The sequence below is a fragment of the Manis pentadactyla genome, chromosome 4, assembly GCF_030020395.1.
Source record: "Manis pentadactyla isolate mManPen7 chromosome 4, mManPen7.hap1, whole genome shotgun sequence".
Taxonomy (NCBI): domain Eukaryota; kingdom Metazoa; phylum Chordata; class Mammalia; order Pholidota; family Manidae; genus Manis; species Manis pentadactyla.
In genome coordinates this window covers 110333746-110347904 of record NC_080022.1, presented here as the reverse complement: position 1 = coordinate 110347904, position 14159 = coordinate 110333746, and positions in this window count along the sequence as shown.

Sequence of the window (14159 nt, the reverse complement as noted above, 5' to 3'; positions counted from 1 at the left end):
ACTTCCTTGAAATGTCTTGTCAACATCATCAAAAACATGATACCAATTCAATATACTTCTCTGTCCTCATCTCCCTTTATTTCACAACAGTATTCAGTGTGGTGAGGCATGCTCTTCCTCTCTTCCTTTGGCCTCTGTGATTTTACCTTCTAGTTTTCCTTTTCTTTCATTGGTTGCTTTTTTTGAGATTTCTTTTTTACTGGCTTATCTTCTGTTTGACTGAAAGACTCATTTGGATCTAATTCTCTTCTTTCTCTGTCCTTCCTCCTTTAAGTGGTTGCAATAATTTCCATGGATTTAAAACATATTTTGTATGGAAACCTGTATCTCCTATGAAGATCTTGTCTTGGATTTCAACCTCACATTTCCAGCAGATACTTGACATCTCCATTTCAGTGTTTTACAGACATCTCATACCTTAACATATCCAAAATGCAACCTTTAACTTCTTCAAGACTTTTGCTACTCCCTGCTGTCCTATCTCACCATTTAATTAGAAATCTAGAGTACTTACTTGATTTTTCCCCTTCTTTCAACTAATTTCCCTCTCACTTCCCATAAACCTTAAGATGGTGACCAATTAATTATATCTTCAGAACACCTCTTGATTCTTTATACTTCTTTTGTATCCCCTGCCTTTCATCCAGGTCACCATTATCTCTTGCCTGTATTCCAAAACAAGTGATCTCCTAATTGTACTGTTATACTCTCTCAATCTATTTTACTAAAAACCACGAACTAATATTGATAAAATGTAAATCAAATGACAAGCTTTTACACTTAAATTTTTATTGTGTTTAGAATAAAATTGCAACTACTCATGATAACCTACAAAACCACATATTATCTAACATGAACCTAGCTAGCTCTCCAACCTCAGTTTTCTTCTTTCCCTTAGCAGTCCCATATTCTTAACCATACTGGCTTTTCTTCATTTTATTGAATGTGCCATGTTGTTTTTCATCTTTGGGACTTCATTAGATATTTACCCCCAAATTTTTTGAATGCTCTCAACCTAATTTTTCAAATGGCTATCTCCCGTGCTTTATAAGTGTTCCCCAGTGCAGTGATTGGCATCACCATTCAGTTCTACCAGCAAGAAATCTGGGTCTTAACTTTGAAACCTCCTTCTCTTACATCTTCCAGATCCAATCAAACACTACATTTTTATTTTACCTTCTAAATGTTTCTTGACTATGTTATTATCTCCCTCAACTGCCACTATCTAGTCATCTTTTCCTTAAATGACTAAAATCTCTTATTTTACTTCCATTGTTCTGAGAAACAGACCACAGGCTCATAGTTGAAGTTGGACTTTATTGTTGATAACAGGTGTGTTGCAGGATGGAAGCAGGGAGAGTGATTACAAGCCAGTGGCTGGGACAGCCTTGTACCAGTTTTGTAGCATATCAGAATTACATGCTTTATTTTATATAAGATTGTACCCAGGATATCCCTTTAAGACTTCCCTTGTAGTTAGCAGGGGAGTAGGGTGTCCATTATATTCAGGTAGTGATGAAGACACATCCATACTCCCAGCAGGGAAAGGAGAGATGAACATTATGGACATAAGTTAGCAAACTTCAGAAATGTTACTTGAAAGGGCTTTCATAGTGGAATAATAGTATTTGTACAAGGGAATATATTTATATAGAGGTTAAAGAACTTGCCCGGGAGAATAAAAAACACCAGGAATGTTAATTTTTTGAAATTTTAACTTTTAAAGTAACAGAACTTTATATTCTATTGGTTTTGGAGGGGCTCACTTCAGTGTCAGCATCACTTTAACCCATTCTCCAGTCATTGCACCTTCTACCATGCAGCCAGAGTGGTCTTTTCAAATCAGAAAACCACCATCAGCAAACACCACTAGCACCATACCACCAACTTTCTAAAATGCTATCAATGGGCTGCAACTTACTTTAGGATAAAAGGCCAAACTTTTTAACAGGACTATGAGACCTGTCTGTATGTGAGGTTTCACCTCACCAAACTCTTCTTTAACTTTTTTTCTATAGCCATATTAACTGTTTAGTGACTCAAACTCAGCAAACTCCTTTTTTCTCAAGAAATATTTTTCTCCTTCTACTTGAAAAGTTCTTTTCTCAACTCTCCCACTAATTAACTCCTATTCAACATTCAAATCTTAGTTCACAGCCTACTTCTTCATGGGCATTTACCCAGGATTAGGTCCAGTCCACCTATTATGTCATAACTGTACTTTCCTTCTTATCACAAACCATAGTACTATAGGACAATGTCCATTTTGTTCTCTATTGAATCCTTGGTCTCAGGACAGTGTCTGGCACATATGATATAACAGCTTAATAATTATTTGTAAAATAAATTGCAATAATCAAAGAGGACAGGAAAAAATGTATGAATTTTTGAGGAGAAAGTTGTTAGTAATGATACAGCCTTGGAAGAGAGATATACCTCTCATTTCCTCTCCAGTTCTTTCCAAATTTAATTAATTCCTGGTTATCCCTGATTCCTCTGGTCATAAATGTTATGGGATCTATATAAGAAGAAAAAAATTTTGACAAAATTCAACATTCTTCATGATAAAAATTCAACAAATGAGATATAGAAGGAACATACCTCAATGTAATAAAAGCCACCTATATGACAAGCTCACAGAAAGCTTCAGATTCAAAGTTGGAAAGCTCCAAAAGCATTTCCTCTAAAATCAAGAACAAGACAATGATGCCCATTCTAACCACTCTTATTCAACATAATATTAGAAACTCTAACCAGAGCAATTAAGCAAGAAAAAGAAGTAAAATCCATCCAGGTCAGAAAGGAAGTGATAACATTGTTCCTGTTTGCAGATGACATGATCCTACATATGCAAATTCCTCAGGACTCCAGCAAAATACTCTTAGAACTAATAAATTCAGTAAGTTGGTGGATACAAAATCAACACATAAAAAGCAGTTGTGTTTCTATGCCCTAATAATGAATTGTCACAAAGAGAAATTAAGAATGCAATCCCATTTACAATAGCATGAAAAACAATAAAATACTTAGGAATAAATTTAACTAAGGAGGTGAAAAATCTCTACTCTGAAATCTATAAGACATTGATGAAAGAAACATGGAAGACACAAATAAATGGAAACAGCCTGAGTTCTTAGACTAGAAAAATTAATATTCTTAAACTCTCCATACTACCCAAAATGATCTACAGATTCAATGCATTTGAATTAAATATCAAAATTCCAATGTCATTTTTTTACAGAACTAGAACAAAAGTCCTAAAATTCATATAGAACCAAAAAAGACCCTAAATAGCCAGAGCAATCTTGAGAAAAAGCTGGAGGCATCTCACTTCCTGATTTCATACTATATTACAAAGCTGTAGTAAACAAAAACAGGCACATAGAACAATGTAACACAATAGAGATCCCAGAAATAAATCTATGCATATACAGTCAATTAATCTTTAACAAGAATGCCAAGAATACACAACTGGGAAAGGACAGTCTCTTCAAAATATGGTGCTGTGAAAACTAGATATTTGCATGCAAAGGAATGAGACTGGATCCCTGTTTTACAGCATTCACAAAAATTAACTCAAAATGGATTAACAGCAATTGAAACATAGAACCTGAAATTATACAGCTCCTAGAAGAAAATACAGGGAAAAAGCTTCATGACATTGGTCTTGTCAATGATCTCATAGATATGAGACCAAAAGCACAGGAAAACAGCAGAAATAAATAAGTGGGACTTTATCAAACTAAAAGCTTCTGCATAGCAAGAAAACAGCTGATAAAAAACAACTTATGGAGAAAATATTTACAAACCATATGTCTGATAAGCAGTTAATATCCAAATACATAAGGAACTCTACAACTCAGTAACAAAAAAAATCCCTAAATAACCCATTTAAAAATGGGCAAAGGGCCTAAATAGACATTTTCCCAAAGAAAACATACAAATGGCCAACAGGTCCTTTGTGCTCAACATCAATAAAAACCAACATCATCAGAGAAATGCGAGTCAAAACCACAATGAGATATGATTTCATACCTGTTAGGATGTCTATTATTTAAAATATAAGAGACACAAATGTTGGCAAGGATGTGGAGAAAGGAACCCATGTACACTGTTGGTGGTAACATGAATTGGTGCAGCCATTATGGAAAGCAGCATGGTTGTTCCTCAAAAATTTCAAAATACCATGTGATCCAGCAATTCCACTCCTAGGTATACATCTTAAGGAAGTGAAAAAAGTATTTTGCTTGATATCTGCACTCTCATGTTCATTGAAGTGTTATAATAGACAAGATATGGAAGCAACCTAAATGCATGTCAACAGATAAATGGATAAAAATATTTGATAAATATATTCCATTGTGATATATGAGATATATATATATATATATATATATATATATATATATATATATATATATATATATATATATACATTCCATTGCATATATATAAGTGTATATGCAATGGAATATTAGTCAGCCATGAAAAGAAAGAAATGCTGTAATTAATGAGAACATGTATGAACCTGAAAGGCATTATGCTAAATGAAACAAGCCAGACAAAAATAAATAATGTGTTTTTTATACACACTTACACATGGAATCTAAAAACATAAAAATTGAACTTAAACACAGAGTTGAAATTGTTGTCAGGGCATGGGTTGGGGGTGAGTAGGTAAATGGAGACTTCTAGGCCAAAGATACAAACTTTCAGTTATAAAATGAATAAGTTTCAAGGATCTAATATACAGCAAGGTGATTATTAATAATATAGTATTATACACTTGAAATTTGCTGAGAGTAAATCTTAATAGTTTTTACCAAAAAATAGTTAATGCTGTGAGGTGATGGATACGTTAATTGAGTTGATCTTGGTAATTATTTCACAAGTATATGTATATCAAATCATTACGTTGTATGGTTTAAACATGTACAACTTTGTTAATTATTTCACAATAAAACTGGAAAAAAATCATGGGAAAGTCAAGTCCTTGAGTAAAACCCCATCATGTTTTGTGGTTTTCTGAGCCAGAAGGGCAATTTTTGGGTAAGCTATGGTCCTAATATGTCAACCAAGCATTCTTTTTTTATTATTATTAAGGTATCATTGATATACAATCTTGTGAAAGTTTCACATGAGCAACATTGTGGTTTCAACATTCACCGATATTATCAATTCCCCCCACCCCAACCCATTGCAATCACTGTCCATCAGCATAGTAAGATGTTATAGAGTCATTACTTTTCTCCGACCTATACTGCATTCCCTGTGACCTACCGATATTGTGTGTGCTAATTATAATGCTCTTTAATCCTCTTGCACCACTCTCCCCTCCCACCGTCCTCAATCCCTGCCCCTTGGTAATCATGAGTCCCTTCTTGGAGGCTGTGAGTCCGCTGCTGTTTTGTTCCTTCGGTTTTGCTTTGTTGTCATGCTCCATGAATGAGTGAAATCATTTGGTAGTTGTCTTTCTCCACCTGGCTTATTTCACTGAGCATAATACCCTCAAGTTCCATCCATGTTGTTGCAAATGGTAGGATCTGTTTTCTTTTTATGGCTGAATAATATTCCATTGTGTATATGTACCACCTCTTCTTTATTCATTCATAAAATGATGGACACTGAGCCAATCAAGCATTTTTTTTGGTATTATTAATGTACAATTACATAAGCAACATTATGGTTACTAGACTCCTCCTATTATCAAGTTTCAACCACATACCCCATTATAGTCACTGTCCATCAGTGTACTAAGATGCTTTAGAATCACTACTTGTCTTCTTTGTGTTATATTGCCTTCCCTGTGTCCCCCCGTGCTACATTATGTGTGCTAATCGTAATACCCATTTTTCCCCTATAACCCTCCCTTCCCACCCATCTTCCCCAGACCCTTGCCCATTGGTAACTGTTAGTCCAAATTTGGATTCTGTGAGTCTGCTGCTGTTTTGTTCCTTCAGTTTTTCCTTTGTTCTTATAGTCCACAGATGAGTGAAATCATTTGATTCTTGTCTCTCTCTGCCTGGCTTATTTCACTGAGCATAATAACCTCTAGTTCCATCAATGTTGATGCAAATGGTAGGATTTGTTTTCTTCTTATGGCTGAATAATATTCTATTGTGTATATGTACCACATCTTCTTTATCCATTCATCTACTGATGGAGACTTAGGTTGCTTCCATTTCTTGGTTATTGTAAATAGTGCTGCAATAAACAGAGGGATACTTATGTCTTTTTCAAGCTGGGCTCCTGCATTCTTAGGGTAAATGCCTAGGAGTGGAATTCCTGGGTCAAATGATATTCTTATTTTTAGTTTTTTGAGGAATCTCCATACTGCTTTCCACAATGGTTGAACTAATTTACATTCCCACCAGCAGTGTAGGAGGGCTCCCCTTTCTCCACATCCTCCCCAACATTTGTTGTTGTTTGTCTTTTGGACAGTGGTCATACTAATTGGTGTGAGGTGATATCTCATTGTGGTTTTATTTTGCATTTCTCTGATGATTAGCAATGTGGAGCATCTTTTCATGTGCCTGTTGGCCATCTGAATTTCTTCTTTGGAGAAGTGTCTGTTCAGCTCCTCTGCCCATTTTAATTGGATTATTTGCCTTTTATTTGTTGAGGTGTGTGAGCTCTTTATATAATTTGGATGTCAGCCCCTTATCGGATATGTGATTTATGAATATATTGTCCCATACTGTAGGATGTCTTTTTGTTCTACTGATTGTTTCCTTTGCTGTACAGAAGCTTTTTAGTTTGACATACTTCCACTTTTTCATTTTTGCTTTTGTTTTCCTTGCCCAGAGAGATAACTTTATGAAGAAGTTGCTCATGTTTATGTCCAAGAGATTTTTGCCTAGGTTTTTTTCTAAGAGTTTTATGGTTTCATGACTTGCATTCATGTCTTTGATTCATTTTGAGTTTACTTTCGTGAATGGGGTTAGACAATAATCCAGTTTCATTCTCTTACATGTAGCTGTCCAGTTTTGCCAACACCAGCTATTGAAGAGGCTGTCATTTCCCCATTGTATATCCATGGCTCCTTTATCATTTATTAATTGACCATATGTACTTGGGTTTATATCAGGGCTCTCTATTCTGTTCCATTGGTCTTTGGGTCTGTTCTTGTACCAGTACCAGATTGTCTTGATTACTGTGGCTTTGTAGTAGAGCTTGAAGTCAGGGAGCATAATTACCCCTGCTTTATTCTTCCTTCTCAGGATTGCTTTGGCTATTTGGGGTCTTTTTTGGTTCCATATGAATTTTAGAACTATTTGTTCTAGTTTATTGAAGAATGCTGTTGGGTTTTTGATAGGGATTGCATTACATCCATCCATTGCTTTAGGCAGGATGGCCATTTTGACCATATTAATTCTTCCTATCTATGAACGTGGGATGTGTTTCAATTTTTGGTATCTTTTTAATTTCTCTCATGAGTGTCTTGCAGTTTTAAGAGTATAGGTCTTTCACTTCCTAGGTTTGTTTTATTCCTAGGTATTTTAATTTTTTGGATGCAATTGTGAAAGGAATTGTTTTCCTGATTTCTCTTTCTGCTAGTTCATTGTTAGTATATAGGAATGCAACAGATTTCTCTGTACTAATTTTGTATCCCACAAATTTACTGAATTCAGATATTAAGTCTAATGGTTTTGGAGTGGATTCTTTGGGGATTTTTTAGGTACAATATCATGTCATCTGCAAACAGGGACAGTTTGACTTCTTCCTTACCAATCTGGATGCCTTCTATTTCTTTGTGTTTTCTGATTGCCATGGCTAGAACCTCTAGAACTATGTTGAATACAAGTGGGGAGAGTGGGAATCCTTGTCTTTTTCCCAATCATAAAGGAAAAGCTTTCAGCTTCTTGCTGTTAAGTATAATGTTGGCTGTGGGTTTGTCATATATGGCCTTTTTTATGTTGAGGTATTTTCCTTCTGTGTCCATTTTGTTGAGAGTTTTTATCATGAATGGATGTTGAATTTTGTCAAATATTTTTCAGCATCTATGAAGATGATCATGGGTTTTTGTCCTTTTTGTTGACATAGTGGATGATATGATGGATTTTCAAATGTTGTACCATCCTCGCATTCCTGGAATGAGTCCCACTTGATCATGATGGATGACCTTTTTGAAGTATTTTTTAATTCGGTTTGCTAATATTTTGTTGAGCACTTTTGCATCTATGTTCATCAGGGGTATTGGTCTGTAATTTTCTTTTTTTATTGTGGTGTATTTGCATAGTTTTGTTATTCGAGTGATGTTAGCCACATAGAATGAGTTTGGGAGTATTCCCTCTTCTTCTACTTTTTGGAAAACTTTAAGGTGGATGGGTATTAGGTATTCACTAAATGTTTGATAAAATTCAGCAGTGAAACCATCTGGGTTTTGTTCTTGGATAGTTTTTTGATTAGCAATTCAATTTCCTTGCTGATAATTGGTCTATTATGATTTTCTGTTTCTTCCTTGGTCAGCCTTGGAAAGTTGTACATTTCTTCTAGGTTATCCAGTTTATTACCATATAATTTTCATAGTATTCTCTCACAATTCTTTTTATTTCTGTGGTGTACATAGTGATTTTTCCTTTCTCATTTCTGATTCTGTTTATGTGTAGACTCTCTTTTTTTCTTGATAAGTCTGGCTAGGGGCTATTCTATTTTGTTCATTTTCTCAAAGAACCAGCTCCTCTTTTCATTGATTCTTTCTATTGTTTTATTCTTCTCTATTTATTTCTGTTCTAATCTTTATTATGTCCGTCCTTCTACTGACTTTGGGCATCATTTGTTATTCCATTTCTAGTTTCATTTATTTTGAGTTTAGACTGTGCATTTGGGATTGTTCTTCATTCCTGAGGTAGTATTGCAATATATTTCCCTCTTAGCATGGTCTTCACTGCATCTGACAGACTTTCCTGTATTGAATTATTGTTGTCATTTGTCTCCATATATTGCTTGATCCTTGTTTTTATTTGGTCACTGATCCATTGATTATTTAGGAGAATGTTATGAAGCCTACATATGTTTGTGGGCTTTTTCCTTTTCTTTGAGTAATTTGTTTCTAGTTTCATATCTTTGTGATCTGAGAAGCTGGTTGATACAATTTCTATCTTTTTTAATCTACTGAGGTTCTTTTTGTGGCCTTGTATATGATCTATTCTTGAAAATGTTCCATGTACACTTGAGAAGCATGTGTATCCTGCTGCTTTTGGATGGAGTGTTCAACATATGTCTGTTAGATCCATCTGTTCTAATACATTGTTCAGTGTCTGTCTCTTTATTTATTTTCTGTCTGGTTGATCTGTCCTTTGGAATGAGTGGTGTGTTGATGTCTCCCAAAATGAATGCATTGCATTCTATTTCCCCCTTTAATTCTGTTAGTATCTGTTTCACATATATAGGTGATCCTGTGTTGGGTGCATAGATATTTATAAGAGTTATATCCTCTTGTTGGACTGACCCTTTTATCATTATGTAATGCCCTTCTTTGTCTCTTATTATGGTCTTTGTTTTGAAGTTTATTTTGTCTGACACAAGTACTGCAACACCTGCTTTGTCCTCTCTATTGGTTGCATGAAATATCTTTTCCATAAACTCAAAACAGACCATAGACCTGAATGTAAGTTATGAAAACATAAAACACTAACACACACACAAAAATACATTGGCAAAAATTTCTTGGACATAAACATGAGCAACTTCTTCATGAAGATATCTTCCCGGGCAAGGGAAACAAAAGCAGAAATGAACAAGTAGAAGTATGTCAAACTAAAAAGCTTCTGACAGCAAAGGAAACCATCAGTAGAACAAAAAGGCATCCTACAGTATGGGACAATATATTCATAAATCACATATCCGATAAGTGGTTGACATCCAAATTATATAAAGAGCTCACACACCTCAACAAATAAAAAGCAAATAATCCAATTAAAATGGGCAGAGGAGCTGAACAGACACTTCTCCAAAGAAGAAATTCAGATGGCCTACAGGCACATGAAAAGATGCTCCACATTGCTAATCATCAGAGAAATGCGAAATGAAACCACAATGAGCTATCACCTCATACCAGTTAGGATGGCCAACATCCAAAAGAGAAATAACAGCAAATGTTGGGGAGGATGTGGAGAAAGGGGAACCCTCCTACACTGCTGGTGGGAATGTAAATTAGTTCAACCATTGTGGAAAGCAGTATGGAGGTTCCTCAGAAAACTAAAGATAAAGATACCATTTGATCCAGGAATTACACTCCTAGGAATTTACCCTGAGAATGCAGGAGCCCTGTTTGAAAAAGACATATGCACCCCTCTGTTTGTTGCAGCACTATTTACAATAGCCAAGAAATGGAAGCAACCTAAGTCTCCATCAGTAGATGAATGGATAAAGAAGATGTGGTACATATACACAATAGAATATTATTCAGCCATAAGAAGAAAACAAATCCTACCATTTGCAATAACATGGATGGAGCTAGAGGGTATTATGCTTAGTGAAATAATCCAGGGAAGGAAGACAAGTATCAAATGATTTCACTCATCTGTGAACTATAAGAACAAAGGAAAAACTGAAGGAACAAAACAGCAGCAGACTCACAGAACCCAAGAGTGGACTAACAGTTACCAAAGGGAAATGGACTGGGGAGGATTGGCGGGAAGGGAGGGAAAAGGGGGAAAAAGGAGCATTATGATTAGCACACATAATGTAGTGGGGTTAGCAGGGAGACATGGGAAAGGCAGTATATACAGAGAAGACACGTAATGATTCTATAGCATCTTACTATGCTGATGGACAGTGACTGTAATGTGGTATGTAGGGGGGACTTGATAATAGGGGTAGTCTAGTAACCATAATGTTGTTCAAGTAATTGTTCATCAATTGTACAAAATAAAATAAACAAACAAGCAAACAAAAAAATCTTTTTCCATCCCTTTACTTTCAGTTTGTGCATGTCTTTGTGTTTGAAGTGAGTCTCTTGTAGGCAGCATATAGATGGGTCTTGTTTTTTTATCCATTCAGTGACTCTACATCTTTTGATTGGTGCATTCAGACCATTTACATTTGGGGTGATTATCCATAGGTGTGTATTATTACCATTGGAGGTTTTAGATTTGAGGTTACTAAAGGTTCAAAGATCATTCCCTTACTACCTAAGAGTCTAATTTAACTCACTTCATATGCTATTACAAACACAACCAAAAGATTCTTCTTTTTTTCCCCCTTTTTCTTCCTTCTCCATTCTCTGTATGGTATGAATGATATTCTGTACTCTTTGTCTATCCCTTGGGTGACATATATTTAGCTGTAGGAATACTTCCATCTATAGGAGTCCCTCCAAAATGCACCATAGAGGTAGTTTTTGGGAGGCAAATTCTCTCAACTTTTTCTTATCTGAAAGTTGTTTAATACTTCCTTCAAATTTAAATGATAACCTTCCTGGTTAGAGTATTCTTGGTTCAAGGCCCTTCTACTTCGTTGCATTAAATATGATGCCATTCCCTTCTGGCCTGTAAGGTTTCTGTTGAGAAATCTGATGATAGCCTAATGGGTTTTCCTTTCTGTGTGATCTTTTTTCTCTCTCTCTAGCTGATTTTAAAAGTCTGTCTTAATCCGTGATCTTTGCCATTTTAATTATTATATGTCTTGATGTTATCTTCCTTGGGTCCCTTGTGTGGGGAGAACTGTGCATCTCCATGGCTTGCGAGACTATCTCCTTCCCCAGATTGGGGACGTTTTCAGCAACTACCTCCTCAATGACACTTTCTATCCCTTTTTCTCTCTCTTCTTCTTCTGGTACCCCTATTATGTGAATATTGTTTGGTTTGGATTGGTCACACAATTCTCTCAATACTGTTTCATTCTTAGAGATTATTTTTTCTCTCTGTGCCTCAGCTTCTTTGTATTCCTCTTCTCTAATTTCTATTCCATATACCATTTCTTCTACTACATCTAATCTGCTTTTGAGTCCCTCCCTGTATGTTTCATTTCAGATATGGAATTTCTTAATGATTGAATCTCTGACTTAAATTCTTTCCTGAGTTCTTGAATATTTTTCTGTACCTCCATAAGCATGTTTGTGATTTTTATTTTCAACTCTCTTTTAAGAAGATTGGTGAGTTCAGTTTCATTTGGCCCTTTCTCTGGGGTTTGTGAGATTTTGGTCTGAACCATGTTCTTTTGATGTTTCATATTTCTGTATGGTGCCCTCTAGTGCCCAGAAGCTCCAGTCTCTGGAGCTGCTTAGCCCCTAGAGTGAGGTTGGGGGTCATAGGGGAGTGGATCTGGTGCCTGGGGGAAGGAAAGAACTGTTTCCTGATTCCCATCTGCCATGCCTGTCTCCCATATCAGAGCCAGTGGGCCAATCACACAGTTGTAAGCCTCTGTGCTTTGCTTCTCTGCTGTTGTAGGTGAGGCCTTCCTCTGACTGGCCTGATGCCAGTGCAGTGACTGCCGGCTTGCAAGCCAGTGCCATCAGGCCAGGAGGAAGGCTTGGCAGGCTGTGTATCACAGTGGGGGGCCTCAGAGCTGTGTAGCATCCAGTGGGATGGGGCCGCTGAAGCTCCTCAAAGTTCCCAATCTGTTGGGCAGCACACACTCAGACAACCTTGTCCTCCTATCCCTTTTCCTGCACAGCAAGTTCCATGCAAACCCCGCCCCTCCAGTAGCCCTCTCACTGCAAGGAATCTTCTCAGACTGCCTGCCTTTCCCTTGTCCCAGAGCAGCTGGGTGTGGATCCCCTCTTCCACAAATGGCCTGAATCTAAGTCTCTCAAGCACTCCACCTGTCCCAGCTCCCCATCCTCCAGAGTACCTCACAATGTAGGTTTCTGCTCACAAAGCAGATCTCCAGGACTAGGTGTTCAGCAGTCCCTGGCTTCCAACTCCTCCCTGCTCTGTTTCTCTTCCTCCGCCGGTGAGCTGGGGTGGGGGGAGGGCTTGGGTCCCGCTGGATCAAGGCTTTGGTATGCTACCCTGTTTCGTGAGGTCTGCTCTCTGTTCATGAGGTCTGTATGCAGTCTGGTGCAGCCTTCTTTCCTGTTGCTGTTTTAAGGTTAGTTGTATTAACTATATTTTTGCACTATCTATGGTTTGGCAAGGAGTTCTCTGTTTCACCTCTCAGGCCACCATCTTGAATCAGAACCCTTCATCCAAGCATTCTTAAAATGGAAAATAATGCCACACTGGTCTGGATATAATAAATTTGAAATTGCTTATACTATGTTCTTAGTGCTTTCTAGTATTTTTCTCATATGTAAAAACTTGTTAACAATTTATTCCTTTAGACATTTCATTTAATTTATAGAAGTAATTCTGCCTGTGAACTGAGTTATGTTTCTTCTCATGGTAGGGAAAGTAACTGTGTTGAAAAATCATCATTATTTATGAGAGACTTTCACTAGCAAATCAAACCGAACCAACAAATATCATCATAGTATATGACTGATCACAGAGAATAACTGGGATATTAGATCAGTGCCTTTCCAAAGTAATCTCAATGTTATGATTATTAATATCATTACTGATATTATTGAACTTCCAAATAATGTGCACCTAGATGCTAGACCAATATGTAATAAAGGATTCCAAAATGATACTTATGTTTAATAAATCAAATCTCTAAAATCGTTTTCTGTGGTATAAAGAGATAAGTGAGACAGTTTTTGCAAAGAATAGAAAAACTAAACCAATGTTTTTAGAACATTTGCATTTTTCTCTTACGGGTATATCAAAGCAAACTCCTTTTTCCAATTTGAAAGAGATTAGAAAAAATTTCAGGGTCTTTACTCAGGGCTACTTTGAATTTCAATTCGTCTTCTGTTTTGTTTGTCCTTGCAAGTCCCTTCAAAAAGAAAATAAGAAAGAGAGTGAGAGGAGGAGTGAGTGAGTGAGTGAGTGTGGGAAGCAGAAAGGAAAGTGAAAAGGCTAAATATAAAGGAAAGAAATCTAGATATATCAGATGTACATTATAATCTGTTGTAGAAAATTATAAGGTTTTAGAGGAATCATTTAAAAGCTCTAATAAAAACAATACTTAGAAAAAATGAACAGAATGGAGAGTTTATATTAAAAGACGTTAAAGATCTTTCACAAGAAATTGAACAGATGTGCAAATACACAGTTTGTTCCTTTCATCCTTGAATAGAAACTCTTGGGAACAAAAGTAGTGTGGCTCAG